Genomic DNA, 26,211 nt, shown 5'->3' with positions numbered 1-26,211 from the left:
ATGAGATGGCTGGATGGCATCACTGACTCTATGGACGTGAGTCTGAGTGAACTCCTGGAGTTGGTGATGGACAGGGAGGGCTGGCGTGCTGCGATTCATGGGGTTGCAAAGAGTGGGACACGACTGAGTGACTGAAATGTACTGAACTGATCTTGCAGTTAACTGGGGCTCCATGTTAAGGGCTGGCCAAGAAATATAGTAAAAAGTGATACATCCTTTCAAGAGTGAATCACAATGACCCTTCCCCTTTCCTCATAATTATTTTCTTTTTAAAAAATATTTTCTAATTGAAGTATAGTTGATTTATACTATTGTATTAGTTTCAGGTACATAATATAATGATTCAGTTTTTGTGAAGATAATATTCCATTATAAATTACTATAAGATATTGGGTTCAATTCCCTGTGCTATACAGTAAATCCTTATTATTGATCCATTTTAAGTATAGTAGCTTGTGTTTGTTAATTCCATACCAAAAATTTGTCCTTCCCTCCCTCCCTGTCCCAAAATTGTGTTAAATGCTTTTAGATCTATTTTAGAACTGTTATGTTAAAAATACTGCATGTTCAGATTTTCATGATTTTATATGATGTTAGCTGTAGGCTTTAAGCAAATATTCTTTATCAAACTGAAGAATTTCCCATTGGTCCCTAGTGTTTTATCATGAATGGACTTTGAATTTTGCTAAAAGCTTTTATGACTCAACTGATATGATAATATGATTTTCTATTTCTATTGATTAAATTGATTAATTCTCAAATATTTAGCCTGCTTAGCATATCTGGAATAGATTTCACTTGATCATGGAGTATGACATTCTTTATACATTTTGAGTTCAGTTTGTTCATATTTTTGAGGATATTTTTGTTAATGTCCATGAAAGAACTGGTCTATAGTTTTCATTTCTTATAATACCTTAATCTGCTTTGTTGTTTGGAGCAATGCTATTCTCAGAGAAAGAGGCAAGTTTTTTCACTGTATCTTTTCCTGGACAAGATTTTAGAAAATTAGTGCCATTTTTTCTTTAACTGTTTGCTAGAATTTACCAGTAACATCATTTGAGTCTGGTGATTTATTGGTTTGGATGGCTAGTTTAAGATTTATCTTCTTACTAGATATAGAATTATTGAAGTAATTTACTTTTTTGTGTGTTTTGGTACTTTGTGTTTTTCAAATAATTGGTCTGTTTTATCTGAATTATCAAATTTGTAGACATGAAGCTGTTTATATATTTTTTTATTGTCATCTAAATCCAGGGAATTAGCAGTAATGATCCTCTTTCAGCTATGATATCGATGTTTCATGTCATCTCTCTTTTCATATTCTTTTGCCTGGCTAGAGGCCTGTAAAGTTTGTCGTTCTTTTCAAAGAACTATTTTTTAGTTTTGTTGATTTTTCTCTATTGTTTTCTTGTTTTCAATTTCATGCTCAGTGCTCTAATTTTAATTATTTTTTTCCTCTGCCTCCTTTAGAGTTAAATTGATCCTTGTTTCCTAGTCTTTTAAATTGGAAGCTTGGGTTATTGATTTTAGATCTTTCTCTTATATTACATGCACTGAATGTTATACATTTTCCTTTAGGCATTGAACTATTTTTATAGCATGACAATGATTTTGATAGGTTTTATTTTTATTTTCATCTAGTTCAAAATGTGTTTTAATTCTTCTTGAGTCATCCTATTTGACTCATATGTTATTTGCTATTTAGTAATGTATCATTTCATTTCCAAATGTTGGTGATATTCCAGCTAAGTTTTTGCTATTGATTTTGTAATTCCACTGTGGTATGAGTGCATACTTTGTATGACTTCTATTCCTCATATTTGATGAGGTATGCTTTATGGTCTAGAATGCGGTCTTTTGTGGTGAGTGTTTCATGTGAACTTGAGCATAATGAGCATTCAGCTCTTATTGAAGAGAGTATTCTAAAATTATCAGTTAGACCAAAAGGATTGATAGTGACCTTCAGGTGCACTCTCTCTTTGTTGATTTTCTACCTACTTGACCCATCAGTTGTTAAAAAGGGGAATGTTTCAATTTACAAACATAATAGTGCATTTACCTATTACTTGTTTCAGTTCGATCACATATGTGATGCTCTGTTGTTAGGTACATGCCCTTTTAGGATTATTATGCTTTCTTGAAGAATTGACCCCTGTATCACTTTGTAATATCCTCTTATTAACTCTCAGTCTTTCAGCCAGCTTCTGTCTCTGGTCTGTGATCTTCTCAAGTCTTTCTATATATACAATTTTCAGGTAAGAATACCCGGGCTGGCCTAAGAAGTTGCCCATCATTCTTCTCATACAATGCTTATATGGATAGTTATATTGCCCTCTCCCAATCTAGTCCATACTGTATAAAGCAATAAGTATATTAATAGGTAGCACTTTTATAACTCATACTATGTATTAGGCACTGGGCTCAGCACCTTATATGTATTTACTTCTTTGTTTCCTATAAATACCTTATGAGGAGGCACTGTCCTTATCTGTATTTTATAGTTGAGGAAACTGAGAGACACATTAAATAATTTTCTCAGGGTCAGTAGCTAAATGGCAGGTCAAGATTTTGTCATTAAGAAGACTACATCTTGAATAATTAGAAATTTGCGTGGATGGATGTTGGATAAATGAGCTTTTGTGTCGCCAAATAAAAGCATAATTTTAGCTTGTTCATGTCACCATGAAAAGGCAATAAATGGCACAGTGTTTCTACAACCACTTAGTGTATTGTTTACCAGCCATTTCTGTGATTGCTACCTGACAGCAAGTCAATACTTGTTACTTCTGAGTGTTTTTGTTTCTTTAGTAATCTCCAAATTCACATTCCTCCAATACCATGAGGTGTAATTCAGTGTTCACTATTAAATGAATTAGCTAGGTGGATCTGTAAATGTTTCTGATGAAATTAGGTTTCATTTTCTGTGGAGTCTGGTGAACGAAATTACAGCATTTAATTTAGTGAATTATGAGGACACAGGCTGTGCTTCATTGATTTATTCACCTTTTTCCCTTTAGTGTGGACTTTGAAAATGTAGTTATAACTATTTTATTTCCAATAGAAAATAAAACATTGAATTTTCAGGACTGGAATAGTAGCACAAATCTGGGTTATTTTTACATAATTCTTATAAGTCATGTTGAAAACTGCTTATACATGGTAGCCTATTTTACATATTTATTGACATGAACAACCATATCTTACATCTTAGGCTAAAAAATTGGGACATCTGGCTGTCAAACAGTCTCCCATCTTGCTCATACTATATTGGTCTATTATATAAATTTTCACATTTTATGGAATTTGGCAAGAAAAAAGAATTGGTGCTCAAGAGGCAGCTTATGTAATTTAAACTATGTATTTACCATGTATCTGTGTTTTCTATAAATAGGTTTCTAGGTTTCTTGAATAAACCTAGGTATGAGAATTTGATCCTTTAAAAATGTATTTTTAGAATGAAGATAGTAAAAAGATAGTAAGCTCAGTGAAACAATTAGACCCACTGGTCAGCTGACATGAAGGAAATAATTATTTTTAGGTAAATATGGTGGAATATATTATCACAGGAGTCCATTTCCATGTCCCAAACACATAGAATATAGCTGAATAAATTAAATGCATAGCGAAGCTTGAAATGAAGAATGGAAAAATCCACAAGTGTTTGAAATGGAGCAGAAAAGTCAAGAAAAGACACTTATTAGATGTCAAGTTAAGATGCCTATAGGAAAATTGGAATGAGATGTGAACTTTAAACAAAGAATATAGGCCTCCATACAACCACATGGATAATAATCCTGACCACTGATTCGGGAAGTACACCAAGCAGGATTTGAATTGCCATGAGAAACCCTGGAGCCATCAAGGGATATATTATGAAATGTTGCCTAGAAAAATTCCACCCCAGCTGCCACAGGGAAATAGCAAATAAATTCTCTATCATCTCTCTGAATTCTTCCCTCTCAGTGTTACTCTTGTAAACCTTTGTAACACTTGAGAGCTGAATAAACTTAAGCTTTCTCTTGATTATGCATCTGTTGCTTTCTCTGCTTTGAATATTCTTCCTCCAGAGAGCCATGCATGTTATCACTTCTTGTTTGTCAAGTCATTGCTCAAGTATCATCTTGTCAGAAAGGCTTTCCTCACTGCTGTATATACAATAGCATCTCCCCAGCCAGGAATACTGTGTGATCCCTTCACCTTTCTTTAAATTTCACCATAGTGCCTACCATCATCAAACACATGAAGAATTCATTAGTTTATCATCAGACTTCTATCACTAGAATTAAGCTATATGCAGACAGGGATCTGTTTAAGCACTTAGCTTAATGATATATAATATAAATAGTATAATATATAATATATGATTATATAAAGTATATGATGTATCATTATATATTATGTGGCACATAGAAGATGCTCAGTTGTCCTTATTAAGAATAAGAGAAAGGAGAGAAGGAAGAAAGAACGAAAGAAAGGGAAGACATGCCTCAAATAGGTAATTGGTAAAATGTTGCCTCTCTAAAAGAATTCAAGCTAGATTTAGAAAAGGCAGAGGAAAGTAAAAGTGAAGTCGCTCAGTCATGTCCGACTCTTTGCGACCCCATGGACTGTAACCTACCAGGCTCCTCCATCCATGGGATTCTCCAGGCAAGAATACTTGAGTGGGGTGCAGTTTCCTTCTCCAGGGGATCTTCCTGACCCAGGGGTTGAACCCGGGTCTCTCGCCTTGCAGGTAGACACTTTAACTTCTGAGCCACCAGGGAAGCCCCAGAAGGGAAAGCAGAGGAACCAGAGATCAAATTGCCAGATCTACTGGATCATAGATAAAGCAAGAGAATTCCAGAAATATCATCTACTTCTGCTTCATTGACTACCCTAAAGTCTTTGATTGTGTGGATCACAATAAACTGTAGAAAACTCTTCAAGAGATGGGAACACCAGACCACCTGACCTGCCTCTTGAGAAATCTGTTTGCAGGTCAGGAAGCCACAGTCAGAACTGGACATGGAACCACAGACTGGTTCCAAGTTGGGAAAAGAGTACATCAAGGTTGTATACTGTCACCCTGCTTATTTAACTTCTATGCAGAGTACATCATGTGAACGCTGGACTGGAAGAAACACAACCTGGAATCAAGATTGCCAGGAGAAATACCAATAATCTCAGATAGGCAGAAAGTGAAGAGGAACTAAAAAGCCTCTTGATGAAAGTGAATGAAGAGAGTGAAAGAAGCTGACTTAAAACTCAACATTCAGTTTTAACTCCTAGAGGAGAACATAGGCAAAACACTCTCAGACATAAATCACAGCAGGATCCTCTATGATCCACCTCCCAGAATTCTGGAAATAAAAGCAAAAATGAACAAATGGGATCTAATTAAAATTAAAAGCTTCTGCACAACAAAGGAAAATATAAGCAAGGTGAAAAGCCAGCCTTCTGAATGGGAGAAAATAATAGCAAATGAAGCAACTGACAAACAACTAATCTCAAAAATATACAAGCAACTTATGCAGCTCAATTCCAGAAAAATAAACGACCCAATCAAAAAATGGGCCAAAGAACTAAATAGACATTTCTCCAAAGAAGACATACGGATGGCTAACAAACACATGAAAAGATGCTCAACATCACTCATTATCAGAGAAATGCAAATTAAAACCACAATGAGGTACCACTTCACACCAGTCAGAATGGCTGCGATCCAAAAATCTGCAAGCAATAAATGCTGGAGAGGGTGTGGAGAAAAGGGAACCCTCCTACACTGTTGGTGGGAATCCAAACTAGTACAGCCACTATGGAGAACAGTGTGGAGATTCCTTAAAAAATTGCAAATAGAACTACCTTATGACCCAGCAATCCCACTGCTGGGCATACACACCAAGGAAACCAGAATTGAAAGAGACACATGTACCCCAATGTTCATCGCAGCACTGTTTATAACAGCCAGGACATGGAAACAACCTAGATGTCCATCAGCAGATGAATGGATAAGAAAGCTGTGGTACATATACACAATGGAGTATTACTCAGCCATTAAAAAGAATACATTTGAATCAGTTCTGATGAGATGGATGAAACTGGAGCCGATTATACAGAGTGAAGTAAGCCAGAAAGAAAAACACCAATACCGTATACTAACACATATATATGGAATCTAGAAAGATGGCAATGATGACCCTGTATGCAAGACAGGAAAAAAGACACAGCTGTATATAACGGACTTTTGGACTCAGAGGGAGAGGGAGAGGGTGGGATGATTTGGGAGAATGGCATTCTATCATGTATACTATCATGTAAGAATTGAATCGCCAGTCTATGTCTGACGCAGGATACAGCTTGCTTGGGGCTGGTGCATGGGGATGACCCACAGGGATGTTATGGGGAGGGAGGGGGGAGGGGGGTTCATGTTTGGGAACACATGTAAGAATTAAAGATTTTAAAATAAAAATAAATAAATAAAATAAAATAATATATAAAAAAAAAAGAGGAAGAAGGTTAAGAAGCAAAGCCCCCCAACAGCACCTAAGTCCTGTAATCCTCTGCTTCCTCTTACTTCCTAAGGTGCCATGAACTTGTTCCCAGAATCATCCTGACGTTGCACCATGAAGACAAGGGAAAATTGATGACTGATATAAAGATATGTCTCATCCCTTTCAATATTAATAGCTGTAAATGAGAATCTTTAGCTCTAGAGAGGCAAGGAGCTGGTTCCGCTGCCTTGAGTCATTTGATCTCTGCCCTAATTGAATACCAGACTTAACTAAGTTCCAGAAATATGGCAGTAGCACAGAGACCTATGCCACAAAAGGGCTCAGAGGGTGTCTTGTCTGTCTGGGGATAAAGAATGTTCTCATCTTTCCATGGGAGTAAAAAGTCTCCTTCTGAATCAGTTGATGAGAGTTCAAGTTCTACCAGGGTGCTCATCTGTAAATTAGGGGTAGTTTTTTTTTTTTTGCTGTGAGGTATACATGAGATTATTTCTGTGACATGCTTGGCCCAGAAGAACTTGATAAACACTCAGTATTGTTTTAATTGTTATTCTTTTATCTCTAAGACACGGATGCTTTTAATTATTCCATGGGGCTGGTGTATGTACTAAATGATGTGTACAAATACACACTGTAAATGGTTATAAATTTAAAAAAAAACAAAACTCAACATTCAAAAACCGAAGATCATGGAATCTGGTCCCATCACTTTATGGTGAATAGATGGGGAAGCAATGGAAACAGCGAGAGACTTTATTTTCTAGGGCTCCAAAATCACTGCAGATGGTAACTGAAGCCATGAAATTAAAATACGCTTGCTCCTTGGAAAAAAAGCTATGACCAACCCAGACAACATATTAAAAAACAGAGACATTACTTTGCCAACAAAAATCCATCTAGTCAAAGTTATGGTTTTTCCAGGAGTCATGTATAGATGTGAGTTGAACCAAAAGGAAAGCTGAGTGCCGAAGAATTGATGCTTTTGAACTGTGGTGTTGGAGGAGACTCTTGAGAGTCCTGTGGAGAGCAAAGAGATCAAACCAGTCCAATCTAAAGGAAATCAGTCCTAAATATTCATTGAAAGAACTGATGCTAAAGTAGAAGCTCCAATACTTTGGTTACCTGATGCCAAGAACTGACTCATTGAAAAGACCCTGATGCTGGGAAAGATTGAAGGCAGGAGGAGAAGGGAATGACAGAGAATGAGATGTTTGGATGGCATCACCGACTGGATGGACATGAGTTTGAGCAAGCCTGGCGTGCTGTATTTCATGGGGTTGCAAGAGTTGGACATGACTGAGCGACTGAACTGAACTGAACTAAAAGAATAGTAGGCTTGATAATTCTTGTTTGATTGCTCACTGAGTTAACAAACTTGTATCATTAAAAAAAAGTCACTGCTATTATGAAGTCATTAGTGGTACTGTGTGGGGGAGCAGAGATAAGCATTCGCATTACAAAGAAGCAAGACTGAATCTGTTCAAAGTGTCAATTTATTAATCATCAGTGCATTGCTTCCTTATAACCTGGGTTTCAGTTTATAGCAGAAATTGTTTATTGTTCTTGATCCTGCTTGACTATGAGGAAGTTTGTCCTCAAGACTGGGCTACTACGAAGACACCAAAGCATTTGTACTCATATTTATACTGTCATTTCTTTTTTCTAATCTCTATCCTTCTGTGTCTCACTTATCTGTACCAATAGATATGGTGCTTAGAAACTTCTGTCTCTTATAAATGTATCTGATGTCAAATGGATTTTGAATAAGATCAGAGCAAGCAAATAAGGCCCAGAGAGCAGAACTCTTCATGTCCTACGACACAAATATCAAGCATTTACATTTATTAGTGCCTAGAAACATTTTCTCATTATTTGGTGTATGCTGATGCTAAATCGCTCAGTCGTGTCTGACTCTGCAACTCATGGACTGTAGCCCACAGCCTCCTCTGTCCATGGGATTCTCCAGGAAAGAATACTGAGATGGATTGCCATTTCCTTCTCCAATTTTGGTGTATAAGTTTGTGCTGTTTAGGTCAGATAAGCTTATTTTCTGAGGCTTCCCATGTGGTGCTAATGGTAAAGAACCTGCCTACCAATGAAGGAGATATATGAGACTCAGGTTTAATCCATGGGTCAGAAAGATGTCCTGGAGGAGGCCATGGCAACGCCCTCCAGTATTCTTATTTGGAGAATCCCACATCAGAGCCTGGAGGGCTTTGGTCCATAGGGTTGCAAAGGGTCAGGCGCAACTAAAGAGACTTAGTACAGCACAACACGTGCTCACTTTCTATCTAAAAGCTTTAATTTTCCACAATATACAGTGTATACGTTCAACTAAGTTTTGAAAGATATATATGTAATACTCTGCCTTTGGCTCAATCCTGAAGGTACATGTAAAAGTCACAACTTTTATCACATGTTATCCCTGATTTTTAAGTAATAGCCATCAGAATTGCCCTTAGTTATGAATATTTGAGGTCTTCAGGGCAAAGTTGAAAGACAGTAGAGAGAAAAAGTGTCAGAGTGGGCAAAGAATTGCAGAGTGATGGAAAAGATACCTTTCAAAAGGTGAAAAAGAAGCTTCTATGAGAGACTGAAAAATTAAATCTAGCATTCTTAAGACATTTTATTAATTCAGTTCAATCTCATGAACATTGGATTTGATTCTTTGAGGCTTCTCTTAACATTCCTCTTTTGAATCTAGCTTAAAGTATAGTCTGGTTCCTTAAATGTTGTTATTGGCTTTATATTGTTTCAATCATGCATTCTTTCAGCAAGCATTTATTGTTCGTTACACCATACATAAGCCTTTAAGTTGGGGCAGGAATCTGTCTCAGTGACTTGATTCAGCATGCTGTTGTGATCCTCGTGTCTCAGTCTGAGGTCTATATGTCTGGTAGGCTGAGTCACCAACTATGAATGCTAGTATATTTTTCCTCCTTTGTTCTTGATGATAGTTCATAGGGAAAATAATGCTGTGACTTTAATGTCATTTTTTGTTTGTGTGGGGAACTGGGGGGAATGGTGGGTGACTGACCATCCCTATGTGATCTCCTGAAGGTGAAAGTAGTACTGAAAGGAAGAAAGGCACAGAACTGAAAGGAAGGCAGAAAGAAACTCTGCTTCCTTAATCTCTAAGATGAGTGTGTCATCAGCTAAAAATTGAATTCATTGGCTTTATATAATTGTAATTCAAACCAATCTACAATAACTGCTTACATCTTAATGATGATGGAGTGCTAAAGTTACCATTATTGTTTATAAAAGACATCATAACTATAATTAACTCATATTGAACTGCCTTTTTGTTAACGACGTTGCCAAAAGTCACACTCGGATGCATTTGGCTCCTTTTAGTGAGCAACATGTGATTGAATGAGCCCTTCAAAAGATTCTTTCTGAGTATAATTTAATACAGCGTTTGCCATAAATCATTAACAAGGGCAGTATAGTTGTAGCATTTACTTTTATATAGTTTTATTTAAATTAAGGAGAGAGTCTGTATATACAGAGAAATTAATTCTTGATTAAAATATAGTGGGATCTGAAGAAAGATTGAGGAGAACAAATATTGCTCACTTTTCAAAGTGAATTATGGTTTTTTTAATTGAAATATGATTGCTTTACAGAATTTTGTAGTTTTCTGTCACACATCAACATGAATCAGCCATAGGTATACATATCCCCTAGTTTCTATTGCATGGCACTGTTAATTTCTACCATAAGGGAATAAAGCTTGCAACTATTCACTATCAATGTGCATATATATATGTAGGATGTGATGTGTGTCTCTGTGCTCAGTTGTGTCTGATTCTTTGTGACTCCATGGACTATAGCCCACCAGGCTCCTCTGTTCACAGGATTCTCCAGGCAAGGATACTGCAGTGAGTTGTCATTTCCTTCTCCAGGGAATCTTCCTGACCCAGGGACTGAAACGATGTCTCCTGTCTCCTGCATTGGCAGGCAGATTCTTTACCACTGAGCCACCTGAAAGCCCATATATATGTATGCACATGCACATATGTATGTGTACATAGGTACATATACAATATACATATATAGTCATTGGGTAAGTTATTGGATAAATTATTGGCTTTATGATACGGGGAAACTGTGGATAAGCTGTGAATTTATTTACCAAATATAAAATAGTCTGTGAAAGACCAATTTTAGAAAATGAAACATTTGATAGAAATTTGAAGAACTTACTTACTCTCCTGAACAAAAGTAGTCTTTTATCAAAGAAGAGGTGAATGGATACCTGGGTGTACACCTAGAGGCTGTGCCACAGAAAGTAAGGAAAGGACAAAGGATAAAGCGTGTGTGGGGCTGCAGGTAGCCAAGCATAGTATTGAGAAGCCCAGTAAGTAGTCAGGGTCAGAAAGATCCTGATTCTTTCATGTCAGACACCAGGATTACTGTATGAGAAAGATAAAACATTAATAAATACAAGGTGTATCCTCATACTCCAGTTGGGGATTAAAATAGACTTCCTTTTTAGACTTGATGATGTCATAGTGCTCATCCTTAAGACAAATTTAGTTCCTACATGGTTAAAAACAAGAATTTTGAAAGACCTGGGTCAGGAAAATGAACGAGAATAAAAGGAAATTCAGGTACAAAGATTAAAAATTCATTACTTCTGTTTCTTTGAAACAAGGCTCAATGATTTGGCATGTAAAATCTAGTTATTTAATCATTATGACTGATTTCTTTATATTGCAAGGAACAAAAGTTATAATATGGCTTATATCACCTGAGGAGTCTAATCCTGGATTTAGTAATGCTAAGTCCTGAGTCCCACCTCTGGGGATTTGGAGGCAGTACAGCTTTGATGTAGTCTGGGTCTCTCTAGTTAGTAAAATGCCAAGATGGTTTCATTCCCACTCTAAAGAGTTTTCTTATCTTGGTTATTGGATTTGGGGGAGGAAATAGCCATTTGTTAGAGTAGGCACACTATAAAAGTGAAAAGCAACACTGGAAAATCTATCATCATAGAGATAATTTGTTTTAAGAGTAACATTAACCCAATAACATCTTGAGCAAGTTTCATACCACATATTTTACTAACCATCTGTTACTCAATTATAATTTTTACTTTTATTTTTATATATTTATTTTATATATTTTTACTTTATTTTGGCTTTCTTTTTGGCCAACTTTCCTCCTTTATTCAAAAGTTATTTTAGTTGCATGAGTTACTAGTATTTTATATTGATGAAGCTGTCAAAAAGTAAAAACTGCCCATTTAAAATATTTCAGCTAATTTTCTTATCCTATATACTTATCTGATTTTTCTTGTCCTTTATCAACTAATGTTTTCCACTCCTCTACAATTTTCTGTGACCTGTTGATAGACCTGTTCAAATTATTGGCACATTCAGTCACTGCAAACAATTTTGTAATATCATCATCCCATATCTGGTCTATGCTCCGTATTTATTGTCTCCCCCAACTCCCACTATCATTTAACATTTTCTCAGTGGAATGTAAGGCACTTGACAGCAGCAATTTACATTCATGTAATGCTTTTGTGTTACATATTTTAATATTTTGGCATTTTGGGAAATAAAGTGAAAATCACACACACACACACACATATATATGTATATATATAGTTGAATTTCATTTTTGAAATAAGCTAAGTAATAATTTGATCTGTTTTTCACAAAGGACTTAAGGGATTGTCTGGTATTTATTAAAGTTTGTTTTCTGTCCCCAACAGATGATATTTCAAAGTAAAGGGCAGGTTCTTAAATTAAAATTTTATTTCATAATCAAAAGCATAGGGTTCATATGGTTGTTTTATTTAAAATGATTGCTGCTGCTTCTTATTTCATTCCTAGCTTATCAAATTGAATAGAAACTAAACTTTCCTGTCAATTTATACTTACCATAATTCCAAAAGCTTAAAAGGGAGATAATCATGACCTGTTTTTCTCTGAACCCAATGACCTACATATTTAGAAGAAATCAAATAAACAAGTTCAAAATATAAGAATCCTAAAAAAATACTGCAAATGAATTGTTATTAAAGATTCCTTTAACTACAGAACTAAAAGCCGAGTTAGTTTTACATTAGCAATATGGGTTACTTAAAAAAAAAAAAAAAAAAAAAACTTCACTTTTCTCTAATCAAAGAAATATATAATTATAAAATTAACCAATTAACATTTATTTAAAAAGTTGCCTCAGCTTATTGAGGCATAATCATTTTAGAAGTATATTCATAGGGAAATAATTTATTTTCTGTCCCCAAAATATATATTCCCCTCCTCTCAAAATGATTCCTAACTTGTTCTGAATAATGTGATTATAGCTTTAACAATTTTATGAGAAAAACTCTGAGATTTTAGTAAATGTTAATTATGATTTTTTCTTGGAAAAATTTTAGCCATGCATTTAAGAAAAAGCAATTCATTTACGTGAAATTCTGTTACCAGACATAGCCCTTTATTGCCTAATATACATTCAGTTTCATGTCCAGTTAGAACATAAGGCACAATAAACACAACTGGCAAGAGAAAGCATATATTTATTTTATGTAGCTGCCTGTTATGCAGGAAGTTCATAACTCCATATTCTGTTGTTGAGCATAACTCTGTGGCCCAGCGGACATCTGGTACTCCATACATTTGCCATGGATATTCCAATTCCATTTGTGTTTTAAGCAACCCAAATGTCCTTCAACGGGTCAATAGATAAGTGTTGGTACATCCATACAACAAAATGCTTCAAGGAATTTAAAAAAAGAACTACTGATACACATAACATGAATGAATCTCAGATGCAATAATCTAAGTGGAAGAAGTTAAATCTTAGAGGCTGTGTAAAATATGTTTCCATCTATGCTAATATGGCAGCCGTGAAATGGCAAAAGTATAGAAATCAAAAACCGATCAGTCAGTGAGCCCAAGAAACTAGACTGCAAGAAGGGTTTGACTTCAAAAGGTCATGAGGGCATTTTTTCAGCTGCTCTACACCTTCATTGTTGGAAGTGTTAGTGTTATAGTGTATAAGTTATACCTATAAAAAAAGCACTAAATGAGAAAAACAGAACAACTTTGACACTACATTGCTAATGTGCGAGTACAGGTGAGGTGACTGCAAAGCACATGACGTAATAGTATTTGATTATATAAATAATTACCAATCAACAATAATAGCAAAAAAATCTAAATAAAATTTGCATGAATGATGTTAATAGAACATTCACAAAAATGAGTATCCAAATGACAATAAACAAGTGAACATATGTTCAATTTCACTTTGAATCTGAGCATGACATAACATAGCAACAATGAATTTCTCCTAGAACAGTTAGTTGATAAGATGTGTTAATGAGGATGTAGAGGCTTTAAAGAGTATGAGAGGAAAATGTATTCTTACACAGCAGGGCAAGTTTCAAAAAATGGTAGTCCTTTCGAAGAGATATCCTTCTCTGTCTAGTAACATTGAAAATAAGAATATCCAGGCACTCAGAAATTCTGCTAAATAGTGAAAATTGAAATAATTATTTGGGTTAGTTGCAGTTGCAGTTGTCTAAGAGTTTTCAGTATTGTATACAAAATATTCATCTGAGCATATTTATACTAGAAATAATTGGAATCACCAAATCATATGCTATTTAAAATGTTTCTGATTCCGATATCCTTAATATTGACTGAGTTTCCTCATTAGTAATGGGAAAATTGTAATTTAATTATTTCCTGGTGTCATATGGAATAAAATATTTAATCTGCACCTAGAACACTGTAGGTATGATCTGATACTGATTATAATAATTGATACTCATTTTTAAAGGCCAGATAAAAATGGGAAAGGATTTTACATGACCAAACATGAGAATAACTACAGTTTACTCCTTTGATTCTATAGCAGTATTTTTTTTTTAACCCTTCTTAAAGCCCCAGTGGTATCTACTTTAATCAAGTAGCTAGGATCTTCAACCTCACCTAACTATGAATTCTTTTCAGTAGGTGTCAACAGGGCTCCGTATCTGCTTTGATATCCAGTGCCAGTTCATTCGAGCCTCAATACAGTTTTGAATGGGATTGAAACATTGTATAATTCAGTTACTGTCTTACTCTAAAACCACCGAAGTTTACTCATTTCTAACTTAGACTTTGAATTAGTAAAATATAATCCCTCTTGAGTAACATGCTGTCATCAAGGAGAAGATTATTACAATATGCAACTAACTTTCTCAAATATAGTAACTGCTGTGCACTTTTGTGGAAGCTTTGTTTGGCATATGAAACCCAAATTTCTTCTGCACTCTAGTGCCATATTCAGAATTTCAAATGCCCATAGAAAGACACTGGGGACTTCCTGCAATGCAGGAGACCTGGGTCCGATCCCTGGGTTGGGAAGATCCCCTGGAGGAGGACATGACAGCCCACTCCAGTATTCTTGTCTGGAGAATCCCATGGACAGAGGAGCCTGATAGGCTGCAGTCCATGGGTGTCACAAAGAGTCAGACATGACTGAGCAACTAAGCACACAGAAGGACATTTCAAATTCCAAATTCTACGTATTTACTCCTATCAGCATTTTTTAGTTTATATTTTTTCTAATGACTCTATAAGATTTAGAAAGTATGCTGCTGCTGCTGCTGCTAAGTCACTTCAGTTGTGTCCAACTCTGCACGACCCCATAGACAGCAGCCCACCAGGCTCCCCCGTCCCTGGGGTTCTCCAGGCAAGAACACTGGAGTGGGTTGCCATTTCCTTTAGAAAGTATGGTGGTGGCTTATTTGCTTATGTCATGTTCTGTTCTTGTGACTCCATGGAGATTTACCAGGCAAGAATCCTGCAGTGGGTTGCCATTTCCTTCTCCAGGGGATCTTCCCAACCCAGGGATCAAACTCAGGTCTTCTGTAATGCAGGCAGTCTCCTGCTTAAAACTTAAAACATTTTTTTTTTTCCTGAGCTATTTAAATTGTATACCTATACTGTTCATATACCTATTAGCCTGAAGTTGTCCAATTCTACTCCCTGTAAGTTATTCTTGATTAACCTAACATTATCCAAAATAGAAGAAAATAAAGGAAGAATTTAGTTACTGAGTAAGCTGGAGTGAATATTATGAGTATAAAAGTTATTGTTAAAATGTGTACATCTTTGAAAATGATAGGAGTTGCTAACCAGGCCAGACACAAGGACAATTGGTGTAAAAAACAGATTGTCCTGGGCAAATGGAGACAAATATTTGTAATAGTGATAAATAACTCACCACAACCACATACAGATTCTGTAAATTTATTGCAAAGATGCCCTAGCTAAAATGTCCCATATTCTGATGCATATATTTGCACCTTTGGGGGAACACTTTCTCATTTATTTCACTCAATTACATTTATTGAGTTTCAGGATGGGAGCTAGATACTGGGGGTCAGCACTGAAGGATACAGACTCCATGTTTGCTCTCAGGGCATCCATCTCAAGCTTTCCTGTTTAATATCGATATTAACATTTAATGGTATTTCAAATGTCTTAGGGTGTCGCACACATAAACTATAACTAAGGTGCCCTGTTTAGGTAGAAATGTGTAGTAAAACTGATTTTACAAAAAACAGAATGTAAAGATAAGTCTACACTGCCCAGTGCTTCATGTCTTTAGAACTCATCTTCAGAGAAAAACTAATAAAGTCTAAGAACATCTTTAAAGAAAAAAATAGTAATAAATGAATAAGGTCATTTATTTATGGAACTATTCTTAAAAACAAACTGTGGGAAATTCTTAAAGAGATTGAGAACAAGACCACCTGAACTGTCTCCTAAAAAACCTGTATGCAGGTCAAAAAGCAACAGAACCTTACCTGGAATAACTGAATGGTTCAAACCTGAGAAAGGAGGATGGCAAGGCTGTCATTGTCACCCTGTTTATTTAACTTATATGCAGAGCACATTATGCAAAATGCTGGGCTGAATGAATCACAGGCTGAATCAAGATTGCTAGAAGAAATATCAACAGCCTCAGATATGCAGATAATACCACTAATGACAGAAAGTAAAGAAGAACTAAAGAGTCTCTTGATGAAGATGAAAGAGGAAAGTGAAAAAGCTGGCTTAAAACTCAACATTCAAAAAACTAAGATCATGGCATTTTGTCCCATCACTTCATGACAAATAGAAGGGGAAAAATGGAAACAGTGACAGATTTTATTTTCTTGAGTTCCAAAATCACTGCAGACAGTGACCGCAGCAATGAAATTAAGAGACACTTGCTCCTTGGAAAGAAAGTTATGACAAATCTAGACAGCATATTAAAAAACAGAGACATCACTTTGCTGACAAAGGTCTGTAAAGTCAAAGCTATGGTTTTTCTAGTAGTCATGTATGGATGTGAGAGTTGGACCATGAAGGAGGTTGAGTGCCAAAGAACTGATGCTTTCAAATTTTTGTGCTGGAGGAGACTCTTGAGAGTCCCTTGGACTGAAAGAAGATGAGGCCAGTTAACCCTAAAGGAAATCAACCCTGAATATTCATTGGAAGGACTGATGCTGAAGCTGAAGCTCCAATATTTTGGCCACCTGATGCGAAGAGCTGACTCATTGGAAAAGACCCTCATGCTGGGAAAGACTGAAGGCAAAAGAAGGGGGCAGCAGAGGATGAAATGGTTCGATAGCACCACTGACTCAATGGACATGAATTTGAGCAAACTGGGAGATAATGAAGGACGAGGAGCCTGCATGCTGCAGTCCATGGGGTTGTAAAGAGTCAAACAATTTAGCAACTGAATAACAACAACAAACTTTCCCTGATGCTGGGAAAGACTGAAGGCAGGAGGAGAAGGGGATGACAGAGAACAAGATGTTTGGATAGGATCTCCAACTCAATGGACATGAGTTTCAGCACACTCTGAGAGATGGTGAAGGACAGGGAAGCCTGGCGTGCTGCAGCCCATGGGGTGGCAAAGAGTCGGGCGTGACTCAATGACTGAACAATAATCCTTAAAAAACAAAATGTCATAGCAAGTGATTCAAGGAAATAATAACTGAATGTAAGGGCAGAAACTGGAAAACAAAAGCTATAACATTGTTACAGTTAAGTTTCCTTATAATATGTTGAAAAAGGTATTTAAAATGTCTACCTTTCTTCTTCTCCTCAGAATCATTTCACATATATTACACACAGGTCCTGATTTGTTTTCTAAATTGTCAGAAACAATCATTTTTCATATCTATGTCCATCAATGATAATGAACATATCTATTCAAATTCTTCCATATTTGATCAGAAATATCCATGTATTGCCTCAGTCAGAACAGTTTCTTAACAAAAAAAATAAGAACAGTGAACAAAACAAAACAAAACATACACACAAAACATTTTACTGACTGTGTGAATAGAACACACATCAATACCTTGTTTGTTGTGGATACCTCAACTTGGTCCTCCATAGGCCACTGACTGGCAGTGGCTATTTCCTTCACTTTTCCTCATTGGACATTATTTATGTGTGTAAACAGGCCGGAATAAGCCTCTAAACTTTCTTCCAACTTGAATATTTGCACAATGTGTGACTTTAACATTGTAATAGAATTTCTCAATTTCTTTCTCATTGTTTTTGTTTCTTTGTATGTTTTCCAGCTCTAGTTTTCTAATTTTCTCTTTTCTTTCCTAGAGAAGCTTATGAAGAAATAGATTTAATGCACTTTTCCACATCTAAAACTTTCACTAATACCTCAACTCTCTAATGTGTCTCTTCTCTTACTATTTAACTAATATTATTTGTTACGTCACCAAAGACCTTGTGTTACTACCCCAAGACAACCATCTGAATGCTTATCACACTTAAGCTTTCTGCAGAATATGCCTTTTTGGGGCATTGTCTCTATTTTGAAGTTCTCTCCATCATGGTCTTTCAAGATAATGCCTTCTTTTTATTATTTTTTTTAATTTATTTTTTGCTTCTCTGGTCACTCTGTTTTTCTCTGTCATCTTTAATGTTGGATCTCGCATATTCATGTTAAACCTTTACTATAATTCTAAAGTTATGACATTTCATCTATATCCATATGTTCAATTTACACTTAACGTTCATAAATTGCTATCACTAAACCAAATTTTTTTTAGATTCTGCTTTACCACATACACAGAAAATATTTACCTAAATATCGAACAGATATCTTATAATCAACATGTAAAAAATATCAAAGTGTAAAATAGACCACTTTATTCCCCCAGGCCCAAATATTTTCCTCCTGAGTTGTCCCTTATCATTGTATATGGTACTTAATTGCTTGAATCTTTAAATTCTATCAATTTTGAGTCCTTAAAAAATTCTGAAACTATTCTTTTCTCTTTATATTCATTATAATAACTTTGAAACATTCATGATTCTTTGTGTCTGTGTGTGTCTGTATTATTCTTTGTATTTATTTGTTAATAATGTAATTAACTGCCCTCTGACTAGTCTCTTGTTTCTTACCCTAACCACTGTATAAAATGCTGACAGGTTGAGCTTTCTGAAACAATGAGCTTATTTTAGTTATCTTCTTGGCATCCATCAGTATTGTTTTGACTTTTAAGATAAGGTCAAAATTAGTTAACATAGAACAAGGAACATTTCAGATTTCATCCCTGCCCACCTATTTTCATTATCTCACTGCATAGCATACTGTTAACTATATATTTATTTCTTCCTTTGAACCCTTGATGATGGGGTCTATGAAATATCTCCTGAGCCCCAATTTCTAAAAATGTGTCTTACATCTATAATATGCTAAAAATGTTAATTATGTAAGTTATTTTTTAATTAAAAGATACATTATCAAGCTTAATCAAAGCACAATTAGGCTACTATTCTCTGAGTGTTACATAGAATAATATTTCTATCAAAGATTTAGAAAACTAAATTCTAATCTTGAATCCCTTACTAGTTAGTGTGCAACTTGCACCAAGTCTCATAACTTGCCTGGGCCTCAGTTTCTTACTTATGAAATGATTTTGTACTGTTAGATGATTTCTCCAGCCTGTTCTGGTTTCAACTTTCTGTGTAACCTGGTACTGTTCCATGGTCATGATTTAATGAGACACATTAACTTTTCAGGCCTCCAAGGAACAATTTCCTTAGCACTCAAACATAGTGTTTCACCCTAGTGTCTGTCCTATATCCAAGTATGCTTTGCCCCCGGGAACACAGGCTCAGAATGCTGCCATGGCAGAGCCTATTTCCTCATTTCCATCAGTCTTATATAAAGGGGAAAAAATGGTGTCATAACTCCAGTGGATTTATTTCCTGCTAACTTTAAAAGCTAAGAAATGCTTGAAAATATATCCTCAATGTCACTGATTAGAACATCCTGTGGAGACAAATTAATTTTCTCTAAATGACATTTGAAAACTTGCTGAGGGCAAAGAACAGGAGAATGTGGTTATCCAGTGAGTCATTTTATAATTTCAGGATGAAACTGACCACCTTGTATGGCCAGTTTTCGTGGAGCAAACAGGACAAGGTGAGTTTTCCCCAGCTATGAGCAAAGTACCTATTACTAATTTAGAAAAGGGAGGGATAACAGTCTGGAAAATTATAGGTCCATTTAAATAACTAAATGTGCTATAAAGATATATGCCAAGATTTTGGCAACAAGACTTGAAAGAGTTATGGATAAATTAATACACAGGGACGAAGTTGGATTTATGAGGCATGAAACAATTATAGACAGTATGAAGAAGAGTTTTATGTTAATGCAAATTGATAATGATACTCAGACTCTGGTGTTTGCAAATTCTGTTAATATCCAGGAAGTGTGTAATAAAAAGGCACAGAAATATAGCTAAGCAAATATTAAATCATGTAATTTTATAAAAAGTCTTGTTTTTAGAAGAATATACTATTATTATAGCAAAATAGATTGTATAATATTCATGGTGTCAAACACCCAACACAGAAAGGTAATTGATTTTTTTCCTTATAGATTGACTATGTGTTGAAAGTCATTATTAGGAAGGTTGTACTTATTTTAAAATTTCTTATCTTATTTTTTTGTGGTTAAAGAATGACATAAGTCACCAGTATGACACATTTTAAATAATACATTCTCAGTCACAGGGATTTGAACTAATTTAAGAGTTGCAAATTTAAAATGCTGATGGTAATATATTCCCATCAAGTTTAAAGAAATCTGAGTGAGAGGCATGTAATCCTTTGATTTAACAAATTAATGTTTGAAATTTCATAGAATTAAAAAAAGAAACGATACATGTCTGTTACCAGCCAGGTGATACATTAGACACTCAGAAGACCCTTCCTCCTACAAAACAATTAAATCTTGCTTATAAATACATTGTTGGGTTTCAAGGAAAAAGGAACCTATGTAAGAGCTAAAATAAGTAATCAACAAAGCTATAAGCTGAAACCTGAGTAGTAAGCAGTGAAGAGTAAATTAACCTGTAAGTTGACTTTATCTAAGGTATGAACACCCATGCCAAACCTGGGATTAAATGCTGCTATATGAGAGTGTATTTCAGTGTGCAGGAGTCTAGGCAGGAGAGTTCACGTAGTATCAAGTAGTGACCAAAACCTCTTGAATCAGAGCAGAAGCAAACATGAATCTTCTTTAGTGTAAAGCATCTCACTTTTAGTCCCTTTGAATTTTCACAGAGTAAGATCAAGAAAAGAAAGGCTCACAATGAGAGCTCACAAAACACAGAAGGAAACAAGGCTTAGGGATGAGTATCAGGATAAAGAAGCATGTCACATGTTTATAAGAAAAGTTGTTTTTTTTTTTTTAGTACAATTGGTATTCTACAAAAGGAGAGAAAACGGAATCAAATCAAATCTTCAATTAAAACCACAAAAGGCAGAAAAATTGTGGAAGACAAAAGTAGGAACAAAGGCAAGAAGTAGAAGACAGTAACAAATATGGAAAATATGTATCAACTATATCCATGATCACTAAAATGTCAGTGGTCTTAATATACTAATTAGACAGATAAAGCCAATCAAAGAACAAGAGCCCACACTAACATATTGTCTACAAGAATCTTACTTTAAATATTGACACCTTAGATTAAAAGTAAAGCAATGCTGAAAATAGGCCAAGCTGACTCTAATCTAGAGTGATCAGTTTTATTGCATGTGTGCCTGCTAAGTCTCTTCAGTTGTGTCTGACTTTTTGGGACTTTATGGACCATAGTCCTCCAGGCTTCTCTGTCTACTGGATTCTCCAGACTGGAGTGGGTTGCCATGCCCCCCTCTAGGGGGTCTTCCCGATCCAGGGATGGAACCGGGGTCTCATGTCTCCTGCATTGACATGTGGATTCGTGACCCACTAGTGCCACCTGGGAAGCCCAATCAGTTGTATTATATCAAACGAAGTAGACTTCAGAGCACGTAAATTTATCGGGGATAAAGAGGGGGTTACATAGGTGGCTCAGACTATAAGGCATCTGCCTACAATACAGGGGACCCGGGTTCGATCCCTGAGTTGGGAAGATCTTCTGGAGAAGGAAATGGCAACCCACTCCAGTACTCTTGCCTGGAAAATCCCATGGATGGAGGAGAGTGGTAGGCTACATGTAGTCCATGGGTTGCAAAGAGGTGGACAGGACTGAGCGACCTAACTTTCACTTTCACATAATGACAAAGATGTCAGTACAAGAAGACAATAATCCTTAATAAATATGTATATAATAATAGAACATCAAAATTCATGAAGCAAAAACTATTAGAACTACTTGGATAAACAGATGAATCCATTGTTATAGTTGAAGACTTCTACACTCCTCCATTGGAAATGAACAGATTCAGCAGGCAGAAAATCAATATGGACATAGATGAACTCAACATCATCAATTAACTGGATGTAATTGACATCTCTCAATGATTTCATCAGGATTTCCCCAGTTGCTCAGATAGTAAAGAATCTGCCCGCAAGGCGGGAGATCTGGGTTTGATCCCTGGGTCAGGAAGATTCCCTGGAGAAAGGAATGGTGACCCACTCCAATATTCCTACCTGAAGAATTCCATGGACAGAGGTGCCTGGCAGGCAGGAAGGCACAGTCCATGGGATCACAGAGTCAGACACAACTGAGTGATAACACACACTAATGACTTCATCAAACAATAGCAGAGCACACATTCTGTCCAATCTCAGAATAGAACATTCACCATGATAGACCATGCTCTGGGTCATAAATTACACCTTAAAAATTGAAAAGAGTAGAGATTACTTAAGGTTTGTTCTCATACCACGATGAAATTAAAAAACCTGTAACAGAAAAACAGCTGGAAATTACCAAAATACATGGATATTAAACAACTCATTTTTAGATAACACATGGGGTAAATATGAATAGAAATTGTATTAAACATTGAATTGAATAAAAGTTTACATGCAATAGTAAAGCATCAAATTATCAGTTATCAATTTCAAGTTATCAAAATATATGGGATGGAGCAAAAGCAGTGCTTACATGAAAATTTATAGCATTGAATACATACACTGTTCATCACAGTATTTGCTTAATAGATTATAAATCAATATTTGAAAATTTTAAGGAACAAATGTTAAGAAAATCTATACTCTTCCTCTCTCCTTTATTACTCATGCAGAACACTTCTCCTCTGATACATCACCAAGTGTCTGTGGGTTTTTTTTTTTTTTTCCTATACTAATCAATTATCTGCCATACCAGCTGGGTGTCCTACGATTTTACTCAATTCTATATTGTCTACCTGGAGATAGCGTCAGATTCCATAACTTAAAGTCTTAGCCCTACAACATTACACTCCCAGCTTCAGCTCCCAATTGCAATTACCTGTTACCTGTGCTTCTGATCCACTGGATATAATTCAGAGTTCCCTACTACTGATTATAATGCAGCTCCCTCCTTGGTTCAATTGATTTTGCTGGAGCAGCTCACAAAACTCAGGAAAACAGTTTACATACTAGATTACCAGTTTGTTAAAAACAAAAGAGATGCTACTCAGAAATAGCCAGATGAAAGAGATACAGAGGGCAAAGTATGTGGGAAGGGGCATCAAACCTCCATACTGTATTTGAACAGGCACCTGCATGGGCTCACCAACCCAGAAGTTCCCTGAACCTGCTACCTTTGGGAGTTTTACAGAGATTCCCTCATATTGGCACGATCCGTCATTAACTCAATTTCTAGCCCCTATCCTCTTCCTGCTAGTTAGGGGATGAAGCTGAAAGTTCCAAGCTTCTAATCGTAGCCTAATCTTTCTGATGACCAGCCCCCATCCAGGACTCTACCAAGCATTGCCTTATTAGAAAAAAAAAAAATATTGCTCCTCGCACTCAGAAAATTAGAAAGAGATTGTTATTCAGTGTCACTTCGACATTTATACAGTTTCCAAATGTGTAGATTGTTACTGAGATTTCTATACAGTTCCATTATTGAATTTGTTTGACCTTGTGTTGTTACTGTACTAAATTATCACAGCTATTTTATTAAAATTGTATAAGGTAAGTTCTTGTCAACCCCTTACCTGTGTTTCTTCTTAGGGAGTGTCCTGTATTTTCTGTTGTTGCTTTTTTTTTTTTTTTTTAAGCCTCATTATTCTAAATCAAAAATCCACTTTCAACCACAGTTATAATTATTTGATATTACATTTGACAATTAACTCAACAAAAACACAGTTGGTGTCTACCATGTACATGTACTTGAGGTATGTTTGGGGCTCCACTATGTTATGGCTCCTGATCTAAGAGAGCTTATAGAAGTACTCTGGAAATCTTTTATCATTCTCAAAGATACCAAGCATTTTCTATTTCAAAGGGATAGGGAATTCAAAGTTGAAGATGAAATATTATTCTCCTCCTGATTTTAAGAAATGCAAAATAAGACTGAAGCTTAGTGTTTGTGTCTGAGAGTAACTCTGACTTCCAGCCAATTCCCAGTAATGTACTTAATGTCTGAGAGTTTTGTACATCTGTATGCCTTTCTCCACACTGAGAAAAGTCTGGAAAATTGGTAGAAGTCTGCTAAAGCAAAATTAGAAAGTCTAACCCTCAGGATAATTAGAGAATGTGGTTCCATGATGTGACCTATGTGTTTCTAAGAAGATCCTAGTCTTCTAAATAGTCATTATCCTGGTTTGATGGTTAAATTTTCAATAGTTAATCTTCACGTAGCAGGATGATCAACTGCTATAATTTAGCTAACATTGTTGGTGATGGTAGGAAGAATTTTAATTAAGCAAAGCCAGACTTTTGAGGATGAATTATTTGTCAGTTACCTTTTAAAACAATAACCAAGTGAGGATGAGCTTTCATAAAGATGAAGGGCAAAGTATATGTCTAGAAAATCCTTCCCTCTGAGGCCAGAGAGCAAATGAAAACTGGGGGCAACAGAGGATCAATCGAAGTGACAAGACAAGCCAGCACTCTCACATTTTCCACTTAGCTTATCCTGTTCCTGCTGCTTGAACTTAAGCTGTGAATTTATGGAGTATTCTGTTTTCAAAGAACTTTGCCAATTTGAACAACACTGGACCAGAGAAGAGTGATGAAACCAGAGAGCACATAAAACTAGAAGAGTGCAGATGAGATAGCAAAGGCTTGTCAAGAGATAGAAGCCCTTTAAAAATGTTTTTAGAAGCGATAGCATATTACCAAAGAGCAATAAAAGATACCAAGTCCCAACTGAGAAAAATATTAGAGGCCGTCAAGTGTTATATAATTCTGTCTGTATTCAAATTCAATGAAAATGAAGAGTTTGGGAGGTTAAGGTTAAGGTTGAGTTGAAATGGAGCAAAGCAACAATTTATTAGCTGTTAGTTGCTGGTACCTATGATTTTTGAAATCTCATGTGTCTTCTGCATTTGCACATAGGAAAAAGGCCCACTAGCAGACATGGGTCCCAAAGTCCATTGCCTAATCAAACTCCCCATATGTGATAAAAGGCGCCATGAAAAGTCTGTTAAGTAGATGAGAACAAATGAACAGAGAGAAGCCCTTTCAGTACTCTTTATGTTTGAGAACAAACTCTGGTTTAATTTTAAGACTCATTAACTGTCTATAGTTAAAATCCATTAAAATTCTTTATTAGGCCCCTTCTCTAAGTCTGTTCACTTCAGTTCAGTTGCTCAGTCATGTCCGACTCTTTGCGACCCCATGAATCGCAGCACACTAGGCCTCCCTGTCCATCACCAACTCCCAGAGTTCACTCAGACTCACATCCATTGAGTCAGTGATGCCATCCAGCCATCTGACCCTCTGTCGTCCCCTTCTCCTCCTGCCCCCAATACCTCCCAGCATCAGAGTCTTTTCCAATGAGTCAACTCTTCGCATGAGGTGGCCAAAATACTGGAGTTTCAGCTTTAGCATCATTCCTTCCAAAGAAATCCCAGGGCTGATCTCCTTCAGAATGGACTGGTTGGATCTCCTTGCAGTCCAAAGTACTCTCAAGAGTCTTCTCTTTTGAACACCACAGTTCAAAAGCATCAATTCTTCAGCGCTCAGCCTTCTTCACAGTCCAACTCTCACATCCATACATGACCACAGGAAAAACAATAGCCTTGACTAGATGGACTTTAGTCGGCAAAGTAATGTCTCTGCTTTTGAATATGCTATCTAGGTTGGTCATAACTTTTCTTCCAAGGAGTAAGCGTCTTTTAATTTCATGGCTGCAATCACCATCTGCAGTCATTTTGGAGCCCCCCAAAATAAAGTCTGATACTGTTTCCACTGTTTCCCCATCTATTTCCCATGAAGTGATGGGACCGGATGCCATGATCTTTGTTTT

This window comes from Capricornis sumatraensis, chromosome 5 (genome assembly GCF_032405125.1).
Source record: "Capricornis sumatraensis isolate serow.1 chromosome 5, serow.2, whole genome shotgun sequence".
Taxonomy (NCBI): Eukaryota; Metazoa; Chordata; class Mammalia; order Artiodactyla; family Bovidae; genus Capricornis; species Capricornis sumatraensis.
The sequence above is the reverse complement of the archived record's forward strand: the minus strand, read 5'-3'. Positions refer to the sequence as shown.